Raw genomic sequence first — 17,847 nt, forward strand, 5'->3', positions numbered from 1 at the left:
GTTGGAGGAGGCGTGTCGCTGAGATTTCAAAAGCTCAAGCCATTCCACCTCCCTCCCTCCCTCCCTCCCCCACTCCTTCCCTCTCTCTCTCTCTCTCTCTCTCTCTCTCTCTCTCTCTCTCTCTCTCTCTCTCTCTCTCTCTCTCTCTCTCAGATGTGAGCTCTCAGCGGCTGCCCTAGCACCGTGCCTGCCTGCCTATCACCACACTTGCTGCCATGATGGTCGTGGACTTACTTGCTCTCTGAAACGCTAATCAAACCCCCCAGCTAAATACTTCCCTTTATAAAGCTCTTCACAGCAGTAGAGCAGTAACTGAGCCGAGTGGGGAACGGGGAGGAGGTTCAGGAGACCCTTACAAGGCGTCCGCCCTTTCGGTCAACTGGCTCTCTTGTCCAGCATCGCTTCTCTTGCACCTTCGCGGTCTCAGAAGTTTGCAGTTTTCTCTTGCAGACAGAAACCTGGCGCACCTGTCGGGTGAGCCAGGCTCCTGCGGGCTGTCCTCTGGGGATCGGGTGATGCCTCTTTTCTTCTTCCCAGTTTATAACTTACTGTTCAAATGGAATATTACATGAGTGGACAGTAGCTTCTCTAGGCATGGGACTTGACAGGCAAGGCCAGGGATTTTTAGGAAAACCCATTTGTGTTGCTTTCATGGCTGGGGTGTTTTTAGACCTGAATTTGAAGTATAAGACCATCAAAGATCTCCATATGTGGCCAAGAAACAGTTCATTCTCTCTAGGAGAGCGTGGACTGAAATGTCCTTTTTGTTGGGGGCGGGGGGTTCGAGACAGGGTTTCTCTATGTTATCTTGGCTATCCTGGACTGGCTTTGTAGACCAGGCTGGCCTCGAACTCACAGCGATCTGCCTGCCTCTGTCTCCCGAGTGCTGGAATTAAAGGCCTGCGCCACCACGCCCGGCTTGAAATGTCTTTCAATACCAGTGAATGAGAAGTAGGCATCAGTTTCTGGGTCTGCTGTGACTTGTATGTTTGTCCAAGCCACAAATTCTACAGCCTAGGTTTTCAAACCCAATACGAACTAAGCCCAGCCAGATAGATGACACCGCCCCACCCCCACCCCATCCTCCATGCTCTTTTTGTTTTTTGTTTTATGACAAGGTTTCTTTGTGTAGCCCTGGCTGTCCTAGAACTACCTCTGCAGACCAGACTGGTCTTGAACTCAGAGGTCTACCACCTGCCTCTACTTCCTGAGTGCTGGGATTAAAGGCATGCATCACCACTGCTGCCAGGCTCCATCCTTGCTTTTTAAGATAAAAACAGTGATGACATTTGAGGAGTATCAGAATGCTCCTGCACCAGAACTGCTGCAAGTACTGTCACCAACCTATAAGATGCAGCAGCCAGCAGCGTTATAGAGACACCAACTGGTAGGAGCCGAGTGACCCCGCCCACATTCGGTTTGGACAACTTAGTTGCCTTCTGAGCGGCCTGGCAGAAGTAACTTCCCAAGCCGTCCTTGTGAGGGGTGTGAGATGGAGTGACAGCGGGTGGCAGTGGAAAGGAACCAACATTTACTGCACTCTTAATATATGCAAGGCCTCACATCAAGGCAAGCCCGGTGCTAGGTAGGTTGGGCCTCGTTTTGAAGCACCGAGGAAACTGAAAGTTCAGGTTGAATGGCCCAGCTACAGCTTGGAGCTGAGCTCAATCAGAGGTCAGCAACCTTGCTGGAAATGTAGTGAAGTGGAGGCCATTGCACTCCCAGGACTTCTCTCGGAGAGAGCAGAGTGAGTGGCTGGGAGAAAAATGTAGCAGCTATGGCAGGGGATTGGAAGGGTGGGGGTGGGGGAGGGGTGGGGGAGGGGTGTGGAGGGAGGGGGATGATGGGAGGAAGGAATCTAAAGCCCTGGCTCGGTGGCTGGGAAGGGCCTGACTAATGCGGGCTTTGGATGGATGGGTTGCTGTGCAAGGAAGAATGGAGAAGTGGGTCCTTTTGGACCACAGGAAAGGCTAGACAGTTGCCAAGTAGCACGGGGTCCTCTTCTTCCCAAAGCCCTCTTCCTCCACTCCAGATGAGACACGGCCTCTCTGGCAAGCATTGAGCAGATAGTTAAACACCATGGGCTTGAGGGAGAGGGGACTTAGCAGCCTCTGAGATTCCATCAGCATCTCCCAGGGACACCTTTCCCCAGCCCTATGCGCAAGGAAGGGGGTTCCTGCCCTCTACCTGAGTTGTCTACTTTGTGCTGGGGGTCAAAGGTGAAAATGGATGGCATCTGCACTTCAGCCTTCCTACCTCTGGTCATTTTGCAAGCGACTGGGTCCAAATGGAAGTCATTTCCAGATTTCATGTGACCTTGTCTTTGAGTAAATCTTTTCAGAGCTCAATAGCACTGGCACTATAAAATAATTTTCCTGAGGAGAAAACAATAAACCAGCTGTCCTGCAAAATCAACTGGCCTTGACTTTAAAAAAAAAATTTAAAAAACTTTTACAGTGACAGGTACATAGTTTAAGGTTTTAAGTTTCTGTGTCACACCAAATGAACATGAGCCTCTGGTGAGGTGCATTGCAAAACAAAATCAAGCATCTCCCCAGTTCCTCTCTATAGTGAGGCAATGCAGAATGCTACAGAGAATAGTAACGACGTCTTCCTTCAGTGCAAGCCTGGAGGGAAGCGGGGGAGTGGTAGACTGGGTTAGAGGGAGTCACAGAGAGTTGGAGAGACAGAGTGCGGAGATGTAGGGGGGTGGGGTGGGCATGGAGAGCAGCACGAAGAAAGCTCGGGATAAAAATCTATGGGGACAGGAAGAATAGTGACAGGCTGGTTGTCAGGTCACATGACTGTGGAGATTCAAACCCTTGAATCAGCTCCAGCCTGAGGTAAATGTGAGTGTGCAAACACTGAGGAACTATTATTCTACCATGGTCCCAAGGAAAGCCTCGTCTTCTGTATTTACAGTTGATTACAGTTGAGGGCACTGCAGAAAGCAGGGGCGGGGGGGGGGGGGGGGGGGAGAGGGGGAGGTGCCTTCTCTCCCAAGGCGGCAGGTGACTTCACCTGCCAGGCTGTCAGGTGGTCTCGTACATTTCCAGGAGTCCTGGGCTCACGGGACCACTAATATGCGGTTTGGAAGATGCTGTGTCGGAAGCTCAGATGGACGCGCCTGAGTCTTTGCACAAAGTCAGAATGGTTTCATGACACTGAACTCACGAACTACGCGAGTCCATTTGTCTGCAGTTTGCCAAGTAGTCGCAATTTCCCTTGATAGTTGGCTACTGGCAAACACAGGTTCTTTCATCCCAGTCTTAATTACTAATGTGAACTCTCAGATCACACATCGCACACCGTATGGTAATTAGTCTATAGATGCGCATATATGTAGGTCACAGAGTGGCTACAAGAATTCAAGAGGCTACAGCAGACGCTGAGGTGCTCAGAGAGACCCGACCGAGCGTGGAATGTGGCTGGTACAGATGCAGGGTCGCTGCAATGTGTAGGTGACATATTGTATTAAGGAATGGGGCTGGAGAGATGGCTCAGCAGTTAGGGGCTCTGGCTGCTCTTCCGGAGGACCCTGGCTCAACTTCCAGCACTGACATGGTTACTCACAACCATCTGTAACTCCAATCCCAGAGGATCTGACGCCCTCTTGTGCCTTCTGTGGGTACTGCACCCATGTGGTGCTGGTGCATAGACATACGTGCAGGCAAAACACCTACACATACAATAAAAATAAATAAAATTTCAAAAAATAAAAATAATAAACCCAACTGGAGAGCAATTGCAGAGGCAAGGTCCAGGACCCGGTGGATGAATGAATGCATAGAAATTTGAGTAGCCACATCAGTAGTGGGGACCAAACTAGGCAGAAGCTCCAGGGACAGGCCTCTGACACACTGAGTGCTCAGAAGACAGTTTGCTGAGGACTGCTGCTAACCTTTCCCAGTGTGCTCATCAAGTTCTTGGGTGTGCTTTTTCTGATGTGTCTTTAATATACCCGTGTGGTAGCACTGTCTTCTGAGCCAAACTGCCACCATCTTCAGGAGTTTGGCTGGGCCTGTTCACCAGAGATCCTCAGAGCGGGGCTTGTTGAGTGTTGATTTTTCCCTTTTGGAAGGAGGGGGCAGGGAGGGTCATGGGACCCTCCCCCTGAGTATCAAGAAGGGTAGATGTTTGCCTCTCCCAGGGGAAAGGATTTCTGTCACGACCCAGGTGCCTATACTGTCCCAGTCTTCTGGTTGCTCTTGCAGAGGACCCAGGTTCGGTTCCCAGCCCTCTACGTGATGGCTGACAACCATTTGTAACTCCAGCTCCCGGGATTTGGTTCCCTCTTCAGATCTCCATGGGCACTGCATGCACATAGTGCGCACAAACACACACACACACACACACACACACACACACACACACACACACACACAGGAAAACTACACATACACATAAAATAAAAATAAATAACTCTTTAAAAATTAAAACTCTAGCCGGGCGTGGTGGCACCCGCCTTTAATCCCAGCACTTGGGAAGCAGAGGCAGGTGGATCACTGTGAGTTCAAGGCCAGCCTGGTCTCCAAAGCGAGTCCAGGACAGCCAAGGCTACACAAAGAAACCCTGTCTCGAAAAACAAAACAAAACAAAAAATTGAAAATCTGACTAAAGTCATTGTGAATGATTGATTGTACATGGTCTGTAATGGACAAAGACCTTGTGTGTCTGCTGTTAGGAGTGGATTTCCTAACTTGGGGCAGAGGGGTTCAGCTTTAGTGAGTATTGACTGTCCCCACACACACACACACCACCAAATGCCTTAGATAGACTCAGTGGTCACTGCTAGAGGGTGTGACGCAGTAAAAGGAAACCAGAAAGGCAGAGGGAGGAAAGGGCCAGGGCTCCAGCTCAGGGGTGAAAACAGGTGGGGCTGAGGTCCAGACCGGCAGGCAGGGAAGGAGCCTGCGCAAAGACCATCTCCAGAGGCTTCTCCAGGACTGAAGAGCCACTGTTCGTTACAGAAGAGAAAAAAAGAGAGGTAATGAAGTCTTTATTAGAGATTAAAATCATTCCTGATGATGCTTTTGGCATGTAAAATTTAGTAAATCCCTTTTCCCTGTGACAAAAATAAAAGCAAACACAACCTGAAGTGCTTTAACACATCAAAATGTAATATTCCCAAAGAGGCACGGACCAGGCCATCTCTAAACACACATTTTCATTGAACTATTTTTTTTTTTCTGTTTCTCTGTGAAATAGGCCTGGCTGTCCTGGACTCACTTTGTAGATCCGGCTGGCCTTGAACTCACAGCAATCTGCCTGCCTCTGCCTCCCAAGTGCTGGGATTAAAGGTGTGTGTTGGTTTTGGATTTTTAAATTTTGCACAAAATATATTCTAGTGAAATTGTTACTTGAGGGCTGGAGAGATGGCTCAGAACCAGGGTTTGATTCCCAACACCCACATGGTGGCTCACAGCTGTGCATGGCCCCAGTTCTTGGTGATCCAGCGCTTTCTCCTCACCTCGGGGGCACTGCATGCCTGTGGTGCGCAGACATCCACGCAGGCGAAACACCCGCCTACAAAAGAAAAAAAAGAAAAGAAAAGAAATGAAGTTCTTAGTTTGGAAAAATATAATTATTGTTGCAAAAGGCATCATAAGGACTGGAGAGATGGCTTAGCGGCTAAGAGCTGGCTGCTTTTCCAGGTGACCCTGATTTCATGCCTAGCACCCACATCGTGGCTCACAACCATCTGTAACTCCAGTTCCAGGGGGTCCAACCCTCTCTTCTGACCTCCCACGAGCACCCAGCATACGTGTGGTGCACGTATACGCAAACGCAGGCAAAACACCCATACGCAAAATAAAATAAAGCAAAATAAAATAGCAGTTTGATAAGCCATTTCCAGCCCTTTATTCTTGACTGTAAATTAGTGCGGAAGAGCTTTTCAGGAAACAGGTAAAGGTATGTGTGGTGGTAAGGGAGGGACTGAGCTAGGGAAAGCTGAGTGACAGTGGCCGCCCAACAGGCAGGAGAAGGAGTCAGAGGGAAAAGCCAGAAGGTATGCAGCAGCAAGGTTATTGCCTGACAAAGCTTGAGAGCTTTCTCCCCGCACCCCGACCCCATGCTCTTTAACAGCAAGTCTTCCTGTAATAACCAGGCTGGCCTCAAACTTGTGGTCCTCCGACTTCAGCATCCCATGTGCTGGGATTACAGACATGTGACACCAGGTTCACAGCAGACACCTTTCCTTCCTAAGCCAAGTCAGTTAGCACTTGTGTACTTGAATAGTGGAGGGTGACCCAGGAATGCATGGGGCACTGTCCCAGAGACAGAGTCTTCTGTAACCTGGGTTGTGCTCAGACTTACTCTAGCTGCAGATCACCTTGGCCATCTGATCCTCCTGCCTCCACCCCCCTCAGTGTTCCATTACCACCATGCCTCGTTTATAAGGTGCTGGGGATGAAACCCAGGGCTTTGCACATATTGGGTAAGTACTCCGCCAACTGGGCTATACCCCCCCGGCCCCCCAGAAGCTAACTTTTGAGTTCTTCTTGGGAATGGCCCATGATTAGGGTCAGAGGGGGACTTCTGAGCCTACAAACTGAATGTCACTACCCAGACAAAGTGACAAAATCCAGTTCAGGGCCTAGGGGCTTTGGCACAGGGCAAGGAAATCAAAGAGGCTTTCAAGTGACTGTCCTCGGGGGCAGACTCACAGCGACAAGCTGGTTCTGACCAAATTCAGGTTAGGTCACGGCATTTCCCAGCACTCAATGGGGCCCTTGTTGGTCTTCTGTAGTCTATTTATGTTCATGTGAAGCATGAAATAGAATTGCATGCTGGGATCGCACTATTTCATCTTTTATGGGGGTGGGGGGCTGTTCACCACGGGTGGGGGTGTGCTTGTGCGCGTGCATGTGGGAGACAAGAAAGGAGCCTCAGTTGTCTTCCTCTATCGCTCTCTGCCTGATATTTTTGTAGATTGTTTCTCACTGAACCTGAAGTTTGCCAGTTTGGCTAGACTACCTGGCCACCGGGCCCCTAGGGTGCCCTCCAGTGCTGGTGTTACTGGCATGTCTGGCCAGGCTCAGCTGTGTGTGTGTGTGTGTGTGTGTGTGCGTGTGCGTGTGCGTGTGCGTGTGCGTGTGTGTGTCTGTGTGTGTGTGTTACTGAGGATTTGAGCTCAGGTCATCTCCTCAGCCCTTATTTCTGCCTACCTTTCTTTTCTCTTCTTGGTTGTTGGTGTTTGTTTGTTTGTTTGTTTTTCAAGACAGGGTTTCTCTTGTAGTCCTGGTTGTCCTGGACTCGATTTGTAGATTATGCTGGCCTTGAATTCACACAGAGATCCAGCTGCCTCTGCCTCCTGAGTGCTGGGGTTAAAGGCATGCACCACCACACTGGATCGTTGTTTGTTTTTGTTTCTTGTTTTCCCAAGACAGGGTTTCTCTGTGCAGCCCTAGCTGTTCTAGACTCTCTTTGAACTCACAGAGATCTGCCCGTCTCTGCCTCCTGCCTGTTGGGATTAAAGGCGTGGGCGTGCCAGCATTTCACCTTTCTTGAAACAAGTTGGATAGTATTACTTAATGCAGTGATTTAATGACTTTGCCCAAGTTCTGCTGAATGTGCAGTTGGTGACTGGAAAGCAAGCAGGCTGTAGCTGGCCATGCCCTCTAATCTCCCAGCCTTTCAACTCTCCGGTCAGCTGACCCCTGTGTAACAGCCTACAGCTAGCTGTGCACCACGATACCTTCTGAGAGATGGGGCGCATATTTGAGTATCGGGTATAGACCCAGTTTTGCTGCCCTTCTGTTGAGTGTAACTTTCTGTCACTTCTGGGTCACTGGGACCTCTGAGTCAGTGGCTGCAGGCTCTGTCACCTTTAGTCTTTGTACTGTCGTCATAAAATAGCCCATGTGGGAAAGCCTGTAGAACAAAACAGCTGCATGGAAAATACCCATGGGCCCAGGTGGGAGGTGTAGGCTGGGGCTCCTATCTTACCACTTTCTGTTTTCTATACATGAAGATTTATCTTTCTTGGACAGGGTCACACTGGGTAGCCCTGGCTTGTCTGGAACTCACTAGGTAGACCAGGTTGGCCTTGAATTTACAGAGATCTGCCTACCTCTGCCTCCTGAGTGCCAGCAATAAAGGCATGTGAAACCACACCTGGGCTATTTATGACATTTTCCCCCCTTTTCTTTTCCATAATTGTCTTTCCTTCCTTCCTTCTTTCTCTGTTCTTCCCTCTCCTCTTTCATCCCCTCCTTCATCTTTTCTTCCTCTCAATCTTTGTTTCTTTCTTTTCCTTTTGACAGGATCTCATGTATTTCTTTTTTTTTTTTTTTTTTTTTTTTTTTTGGTTTTGTGAGACAGGGTTTCTCTGTGTAGCCTTGGCTGTCCTGGACTCGCTTTGTAGACCAGGCTGGCCTCGAACTCACAGCGATCCGCCTGCCTCTGCCTCCCGAGTGCGGGGATTAAAGGCGTGCGCCACCACGCCCGGCCGATCTCATGTATTTCAAGCAAGCCTTGAACCCCGGGTCCTCCTACCTCTGCCTCCCGAGTGCTAGGATTTCACGTGTGTGCCACCATATTGAGCTTTATGAAGGGTTCAGAAAGTTAAGTAGAAGTCAGCTAGGCCCACAGTGGAAACAAGATCTTACCACGGGGAAGAAAAAAAAATATATACTTTGAAGTGAATGACGGTGTTCTGAGCAGACCCTCTCATGATTGCCCACACATGGAAACAGCCCAAGTGCCCATCAAAAGGAAAATTAATAAATGGGGTGTGTCCATGCCAAGAGACTCACCCCACTTAGCAGCCATGAAAACGAATGAAGATCTGCAAGATGCTTCCCCATGGATGGACCCCAAAAAACATTTGCTGTGTGAAAGAAGCCAGACGCAAAGGCAGCACTGTATGAAATCCATTTACAATAAGCTTCTAGAGCAGGTAAATTCACTGGGAAAGTAGATTAGGGGTCGTCAGGTTAAGATGAGTTGGAAGTTAGGCCTTGACTGGGCACAGAGCTTCACTAGGGTAAAGATCATTTTTGGGGAAGTGTTGATGGCTGCCTAACAGTATGAATGAGATTAAAATGCTACTGAATTCTAGGCTTTAAAGGGTCAGTTTGGGGGCTGGAGAGATGGCTCAGAGGTTAAGAGTGTTTTCTGCTCTTCCAAAGGTCCTGAGTTCAATTCCCTGCAACCACATGGTGGCTCACATCTGTAAAGTGATCTGCTGATGCCCTCTTCTGGCCTGCAGGTGTACATGCAGGCGGAACACTAAAAAATAAATAAATACATAAATAAATAATATTATATATAAACACTATAGGTGTATCTCAAGATTCCTGGTATTGGTATCCAAATAGGAAAGCAAAGAAAATATGAAGTGAAGGTCCAGGGGTGGGGTGAGGAGAGGCAGGGGGAAGGGCAGGCCAGCAAACCAAAGTGGACATCAGAGCACCCAGGAAAGGTTCCAAGCAGGAAGAAACACTCGGGATCAAGTTTGTCTGTGGGGAAAATCACATGTGCATGTGACAGATGCACACACGCACTTGAGACAAGTCTAACAATACTGTGAGAGTCTGAATGTATAGAGACTGGGGCCTGAGTTCTAGGGTCCCATAAGGCCTCTGCAAGAGCCGTTAAGAAAAAGGAGATCCACCTAATTCTAGGTTTTGTGACCTGCTTAATACAAGCACCAGCTGCTGTAAAGGAGCCCCATGTGAGCCAGAGAAACAGGAGAAAGCCCATGATCTCAGTGATGAAGGTCATCTGTGTGAGCACTGGACTTGCAGCTCTGGCCACCTGTGTTTCTAGCACTTTCTTCTCAGGGGTTGTGTCCTATTAAGGGAGGCTGACTGGGGGCGTTGCCCTCAAACTGGGAAAACCTGAAGTGCCTTGTTGTTCCCAATTGGCCAGCAGGACAGGAGCCAGGGTGAGCTCTGCAGGCAAGCACTGCCTCCAGGTAGCTGTTCCTTCCAGACCCCTGCTGTCCTGTGTCTCACAGACCTGGCCGCTCTCCTCCCTCCAGCACTGCTGCCCAACTCTGTGGCTAACTCATAAGAGCAGTGGCTCCTGTCTGCTTTCGACTGTGGGGCTCCCAGATGTGGCTGATGCTTAGAGATTACTGGTAAGTCGGTCGCTCCATCTCGACGGTTTGCTGAAGCGCCCAGCACTGTGCTCTGTGTCCTCTGGTGGCTGAAGTCAGCCAGGAAGGTTTAGGGCGTAGACTTCCATGCACACGGACACTGGGTTTTGGGTTCTCCCAGATTCTGGCAAGAAAACACAGCGCTGACATGCTAGGCAGGGCTTTGTTTCTTGGAGACAGCTCAAAGCTTCTAATGGTGGTAGGGTTTGTATAGTTGAGCTGTTGTTGTGCCGGGCTTAAATGAACCCCTGATAAACACTAGGAGCCGATAGAGATGTAAACACACTAGAGTCTCGTTTATTGATTGTTCAGATTAAGCTGGACCCACACTATCGCCGACACAGAGGATCAGATGTGAGTTCCGAGTACAAGTAGGAAAGAACTTTTTATACATTGTAGAGAGCAAGAAAGCAGGTACGTTTCTAATTAGGCGAGCATCCTACTGATTATGCCTTGAACTAATTGATATTCGTCTGGTACAAGTCCAGTATCAACCCACAAATAATTAACTTCTAAGAAATAGTTCTTGAGAAATCTGGGGGAGCGCCTGAACTTTTAGTATTTTCTTGTTCTCCAGCTGATTGTTTATTCTGTATCTCTGTGCCAAGTGTATCTTCGTGGCTTTTTCTAGACCCGGAGTTCAAGAGTAGGTCACCCAAATTCAGGAATGAAAGTTTTAAGCAAAATGGAATGACTTTAGTCCATCACTGTAATGCCCAAGTTGTGAAACCACCAAAGACCATCAGGAACCAGCTGGATGCAAATCACACAGGGTTTCGTTTATTAGTCAAGCTCAGAGCCTGGACCGTCAGTCCCATCATGAAGAGGGAAGATGGCAGACCCTAGTGCTACGGGAGTAGGTTTTTTGTTTTTTGTTTTTTTGTTTTTAAGGAAAAAAACTGCTGGCGGGGGGGTGGGAGGGTTCCAAGCCCTGCTGTTACATGATAGGTTAGGGAGTACAAGAAAGTTGCCCTTTAAGCTGATTGGCTGGGGGACCAGGGCCAGACCACAGGGGGGAATTTTTCATTTGTTCTGGTCACTGTGACCTATAGCTCTGATTGCTTGGCCCTGGATGCAAACTCCTAGGAATGGTTGCTAGTTGTACATTTGTGGCTCTCCCTGGAAACTCCGGGGGTTGGGGGAGTTGGGGGCGGGGCGGTCAAGTTCTCAGGAATGGTGTTGGTTTGGTCTCTACAGAGCTACCTGGAAGACACGCTTGGCTCTGGAAGACATTTTGTACCTGTGAAGCATCCTCCCCAGTGTGGGAGCTCTGGTCAAACCGCTGCCCCTGAACTTGGAATTCTTCGGTAGGAGGACTTGCCATGTTGTTTCTTCTCAAGACCCTAGGGTTCAAATGCAAGAGATGGGCCCTTCCCTCAGACCAGGCATTTGCACAGTGTCCAGGCACACCAAATACACACTGGGCAGGTTTCCCGAGTCTCTAGGGCTAACTTAGCTCATCCACAGTGCCAGGTTTATCTTGAAAGGCAAGAGAAATGTTACAGGTCTTACTTTTTAAAGCAGTATTAATATTATATATGTGTATATATTATACACATTATTATACACACACATATATACATATACACATATATTTACATAATGTTGCAGTATTTTTGTCATTCGTTGCTTTTCTTAAAAATTTCCTAAGATTATGCTGTGACTTTCCAGCTTTCACTCCCAGTTTTGGCTTGAGCTGTCATCCCCAGTACCACAGCAGAGGGAATCTGATTTTAAGTACAGTCATCACAGACATGGTTTGTTTAGAACGAGGGTATGCTGGAGCAGAGGAAGCCCCTTAACAAAGATGACTGTCCTATAAGCAGGGAAAATGTGGCCACAAGCACACCTGTGGGAAATACTGCAACCGCGGAGACACGGTCTGGAAGCCCAGGAAGAGGGGGCGGGCCCAGGAAGAGGGGGCGGGCCCAGGAAGAGGGGGCGGGCCCAGGAAGAGGGGGCGGGCCCAGGAAGAGGGGGCGGGCCACCTAGTCTGAGTGCTATGAAAAGCCTACCAAACTAATACACTCCCAAAGAAATAGAGTTTCCTTCTGGTATCCTGCCATGATTTGCAGACAAGCAAACTCGTTCAAGTTCTCTAAGGCCTCAGAAACATTTTTGTGTATTGAGCTTCTTAAAAATCTCTTCAATGGGGCTGGAGAGATGGCTCAGAGGTTAAGAGCACTGGCTGCTCTTCCAAAAGCCCTGAGTTCAATTCCCAGCAACCACGTGGTGGCTCACAACCATCTATAATGAGATCTGGCCCCCTCTCCTGGCGTGTAGGTGTACATGCTGGCAAAACACTATGTACATAAATAAATCTTTTTTTTGTAGTCACTTAAATGAGATGGGTGTGGTGGCTCACGCCTTTAATCCCAGCGCTTAAGAGGCAGAGGCAAGCAACCACCTGGTCAGCCAGGGCTATGTAGAAAGACCCTGTCTCAAAACAAAAACACTGTAGGGAAACTAAAATCCTGCTGTAGTTCAGGTAATCAGAAATAGTTCCAATAGGCTAGCAACATTTAGAACTTATTTCATAAACATTAAAGGCTGGATGGATATGGTGGCATACTCCTGGTATCCCAGCGCTTTGGGAGACTGAGGCAGAGGGGGGTTCAAGACTAGCCTGAAGTACATAAAGAGACCCCCCCCATCTCAAAAAGCCAGAAAGAAAATGAGAAATGCAAGGCACGCTAAATGGCGGTCTTGATCGTATCTACGGTTTTGTGTCCCGCTGCATAGCATTTCATTTCTCTCTAGTATTCTGTGATCTGTGCTTTAATTGGATAGAAACTACATACTTCTGTCATCTTGACATTTCTCGTTGTCAGTTGTTTTTCCCTGGTTTCAGTAGATTTTTCTCTTGTCCGAGGTGTTTTAGTTTTTTATGTTACTCTGAGGGAAGGGGCTCCAGCTGTTTTCCATTTTATTTTGATACTTTACTGAATGACCGACCTGTCCTCAGGGTCTGAGCCCCACAAGCCACACTCTGGATCTTGTTACAGAAGTACCCGCCAGGGGTCAGCACAGGCTCGGCATTGACTTAAGTGTCCCACAATGCACTGTGTTTCAGACACTCCAGAGAGCTTGTCAGAGCTGTTAGTGCGCCTGTGCAGCAGAACCTCAAACAGTAGGGCGGGCATCCCTGTGGTGGGGCGCGGCCCGGACGTTTGGGCGGGGCCTAGTTGCACAGGGCGTGGTCTGAGGGGGCGTGGCCTATTTTGCCTATCTGTTGGGGAGGGTAGAGGGGGCCCATTTGATAAAGGCGTGGTCTGGATGGGGCGGGGAAAATGGTTTAGCCTTCGGGGGCGGGGCCGGGCCAAGTGTTCTGCCATCCTTGGTAGTCCACGGTGTTGCAGACTTCGGCTCCTGGTGCTGTAGTGAGGTAGGGGAAAGGGGGTGGTGAAGGGGGTTGTAGGACGGGGTACTACGGGGGCTCGCCCCTTGAGGGGTGGAAGTCCTGGTGAGGTACGGGCGTGGCAGTGGGCTCTGGATAAACGCTTTGCCTATATCCCCTGAATTGCTTTTCCAAGGGCTCAGGACACTCACAAGGGGGCGTCTGGAGTCCGGTGTAGTGTCTTGTGCAGCTCCAAGCCGCCCCTCTCGTAGGAATCGATGTGACTCGCCTGCGCAGGCGGCGGGTGGGAAGTTAGAGTTGTGGGTTGGGGAGCGCACACTGTGGGGAAAAAAGGGGTAAGTGACAGCTGCGAGCCATCCTCTTTAGAGGTGCTGTCCCATGAGCTGAGCCTGTGGGGGTCCTGGTGTCCCAGCAGCCCTAGACGCCACCCAGGACGGGCCCCTAGGGCTTCTTAAAGCCACACCGAGCTCCTCAACCCGAACTTAAAACTTGGCAACAAGTAAGGTTCGGTGGCTAGGAGGCACTGAAATGCTTAGCGCCCTGGGCCTGAGGGTGTCTGCCCCCTCAGCCAGTTTCTGCTTCTCTTGGAGTTCAGTCCTTTAAGTTTCACTTCTTGTTACTGTTTCCTTGGCAATGTCGCAACCTGGGGGCTTCAGGTCATAAAGCTGAATTGTTCTGCCCACTTTTCAATATCCTGCAACGGGACGCCCTCAGTATAAAATTAATCATATTTTAGTTTTTCCTTTTAGACTTATTTTATGTGTATGCAGGTTTTGCGTGTATGTATGTATGTATGTATGTATGTATGTATGTACGTATGTATGTACACTGCATGTGTGCCTGGAGGTCAGAAGAGGGAATCAGACATTTCTGCCACCAGGAAGGTTGAAGTATGAAAATCATCTTTACTGTGTCTTCCAAACCTAAAATGCAGATAGTGATCACACATTCCTTTTTTGGTTGCCAGACTTCTTGACTTGATAATCAAAATAAGAAAATTCTTTCTTTTTTTCTTTTTTTAATTATTCATTTGGGTCTTTTGAGAAGGGTCTCTATGTAATCCTGGCTGTCCAAGAACTTCCTATGTAGACCAGGTGGATCTCTGCTGGGGCTAAAGGTGTCATGTGTCACCATGCCCAGACAAGAAAATTCTTTTAAACTGTTACTGAATTACCTCTCCTCAAGGAAAGGAGTTGACTAACAGTTTGGTTCCAAGTCTTTGTAAAGCAGAAACCCATCTTAATGGTTATTCTGAATGACTTCATTACACGGGGATTATCCTAGCCTGTCTTGTAATGCCAAAGCACCACCCTAGTTAATTCATACACAGATCCTGTTCAGTAGACGTCCTACCACGCTAGGACTGGAAATGCAGAGATAACTTTGGCTTCTAATCTAGGAGGCTAAACCAACCCCGACAGCATGGTACCACAGCATGTGTCTGCCATGGCAGTGGATGGCACGGCACTACAGTATGTGTCTGCCATGGCGGTGGAGGGCACGGCACTATAGCATGTGTCCGCCATGGCGGTGGAGGGCACGGCACTACAGCATGTGTCTGCCATGGCGGTGGATGGCACAGCACTATAGCATGTGTCTGCCATGGCGGTGGATGGCACAGCACTATAGCATGTGTCCGCCATGGCGGTGGATGGCACAGCACTATAGCATGTGTCCGCCATGGCGGTGGAGGGCACAGCACTACAGCATGTGTCCGCCATGGCGGTGGAGGGCACGGCACTATAGCATGTGTCCGCCATGGCGGTGGAGGGCACGGCACTATAGCATGTGTCCGCCATAGCGGTGGAGGGCACGGCACTATAGCATGTGTCCGCCATGGCGGTGGATGGCACGGCACTATAGCATGTGTCCGCCATGGCGGTGGATGGCACAACACTATAGCATGTGTCCGCCATGGCGGTGGATGGCACAGCACTATAGCATGTGTCCGCCATGACGGTGGAGGGCACGGCACTATAGCATGTGTCCGCCATGGCGGTGGAGGGCACGGCACTATAGCATGTGTCCGCCATGGCGGTGGATGGCACGGCACTATAGCATGTGTCCGCCATGGCGGTGGAGGGCACGGCACTATAGCATGTGTCCGCCATGGCGGTGGATGGCACGGCACTATAGCATGTGTCCGCCATGGCGGTGGATGGCACGGCACTATAGCATGTGTCCGCCATGGCGGTGGATGGCACGGCACTATAGCATGTGTCCGCCATGGCGGTGGAGGGCACGGCACTATAGCATGTGTCCGCCATGGCGGTGGAGGGCACGGCACTATAGCATGTGTCCGCCATGGCGGTGGATGGCACGGCACTATAGCATGTGTCCGCCATGGCGGTGGAGGGCACGGCACTATAGCATGTGTCCGCCATGGCGGTGGATGGCACGGCACTACAGCATGTGTCCGCCATGGCGGTGGAGGGCACGGCACTACAGCATGTGTCCGCCATGGCGGTGGATGGCACGGCACTACAGCATGTGTCTGCCATGGCGGTGGAGGGCACGGCACTATAGCATGTGTCCGCCATGGCGGTGGAGGGCACGGCACTACAGCATGTGTCCGCCATGACGGTGGAGGGCACGGCACTACAGCATGTGTCCGCCATGGCGGTGGAGGGCACGGCACTACAGCATGTGTCCGCCATGGCGGTGGAGGGCACGGCACTACAGCATGTGTCCGCCATGGCGGTGGAGGGCACAGCACTACAGCATGTGTCTGCCATGGCGGTGGAGGGCATGGCACTACAGCTCTGCTCACGATGCCAGGGTTTTATGTCTGTGTCCTTTTCTAGTGTGTCAGTTGGGGGGACAGGAAAGACTTCTGGAAAAGCTGGCACCTGCAATAAGTATTAAGGACGCCTGGGAAGAGAGGCCAGGAAGAAAATGTGAGGACCCGGAAAGATAAGGAGTCAGATGGAGATTATACACAGTGATCCAAGCCGATCTCAAGGGATAAGTAATGGATGCCCTTACTTGAACGAGGTCCTTAGAGTAAATAGATTGATAGAGAGAGAAGACAGAATGCCGGTTGCCAGGAGCTGCGGGAGAAGGAATATAGAGTTAGTGTCAAATGGATAAGGATTTGAGAAGATGGAATCCCAGGAAAGCTTGTGACGATTGCACAACAGAGTGAGCTGCGTGCTTAAACTGCTTAATCTCAGGGATGGGGGGCATGGTTCAGTGGGGAAACATGAAGGTCTCAGTTTGGGTTTCCAGTATCCACTGAAAAAGCTGTGTGTGTGGCTGTAAGCCACTGCTTGGTGTCGGGGTGCAGAGAGAGATGGGATTGCTGGAGCTTACTGCTACCAGCCTAGCTCCAAGTTCAGTAAGAAACTATGTCTTGAAGAAGAGTGATAGAACAGGACACTGGCCTCATACTTACAGCATCCTCCTCTAAGCATGTACTTACCACACACATGCACACAGACATGTATACAGGTGTGTGTGTGTGTGTGTGTGTGTGTGTCTTTCCTATCAACATGAAGAGTCTCCTCCCACCAACCTCTGGCCCCAAAGAAGCCCAGAGGGTAGAGCCAAGTTGTCATGCATGCCTTGAATCCCAGCACTGGGAAGACAGAGCTAGGTGGAACTCTGTGAGTTCAAGGCTAGCCTGGTCCATCCACACATGAGTTACAGGGCAGCCAAAGGCTACTTAGTGAAACCCTACTCAAAAAAAAAAAAAAAAGCTAATATGGTACATTGTATGTATTTTGTCCTTATATATTTTATCGTATGCAGAACAAGTCCCATTGGCCATCATATTGTCCAGGAGCTTGTGATAAAGTTGTGATAAGGAAGACCAAACATGCAATTCCCCGCAAAATGATAAAAGGTATTTTATAGAGCCCAGCCAGATGCTTAGATGACAGCTCCCCAGAGCACAGGGCTATGAGGCAGCCAAGATATGGCTAACGCTCTTTAGCCCGCTCTGTCTGCAGATAAGAGGGGGGCCCAGCCTCACCAAGTGATTGGCTGGCCCAGGGGCACTGCCCAAGTCCAGGCCAAGGGAGAATGTGAGCAGAAAACCTATCAGAGACCCGAGGCAGGGCATGGATCCGCCAGCTGGCTGGTGACCCTGCAGACGTTCTCTGAGGGCAACTTTCCAGGCCGGAACTGATTGTTACCAGCAATGGCTTCTGCTGATAGTGGTGGGCTGAGGGGCCAGAGTTAAGTGGCTGGCGGTGGGCCGGTGTTGATGGCTTCCTGGCGGGGGCTTACAGCCACCATGTAAGCAGGGCTAGGACTGAGGGCTCCTAGTGAGGGCTTCCACTGATCGTGGCAAGTGTCTAAAGAAAGAAAGGAAAAGGAGAGAAAACACACACACACACACACACATGCACACTTACACTTGATGATGAAGTCAGACTCCAGC

General features: G+C 49.9%; 1 protein-coding gene across 3 annotated transcripts in view; it reads left to right on the forward strand.

The window, feature by feature from the left end:
* The first annotated feature begins 13,456 nt into the window (after nucleotides 1–13,456).
* EXTL3 (exostosin like glycosyltransferase 3) overlaps nucleotides 13,457–17,847 on the forward strand; it is a 98,477-nt gene continuing 94,086 nt past the window's right edge. For all 3 annotated transcript variants that reach the window (XM_084767183.1, XM_084767182.1, XM_084767184.1), the window contains exon 1: nucleotides 13,457–13,490. The gene's annotated coding sequence lies outside the window, so the exon portion shown is untranslated. The remainder of the gene's footprint in view (nucleotides 13,491–17,847) is intronic.

The sequence above is a fragment of the Acomys minous genome (genome assembly GCF_964271855.1).
Source record: "Acomys minous genome assembly, chromosome: 18".
NCBI classification, from domain to species: Eukaryota; Metazoa; Chordata; class Mammalia; order Rodentia; family Muridae; genus Acomys; species Acomys minous.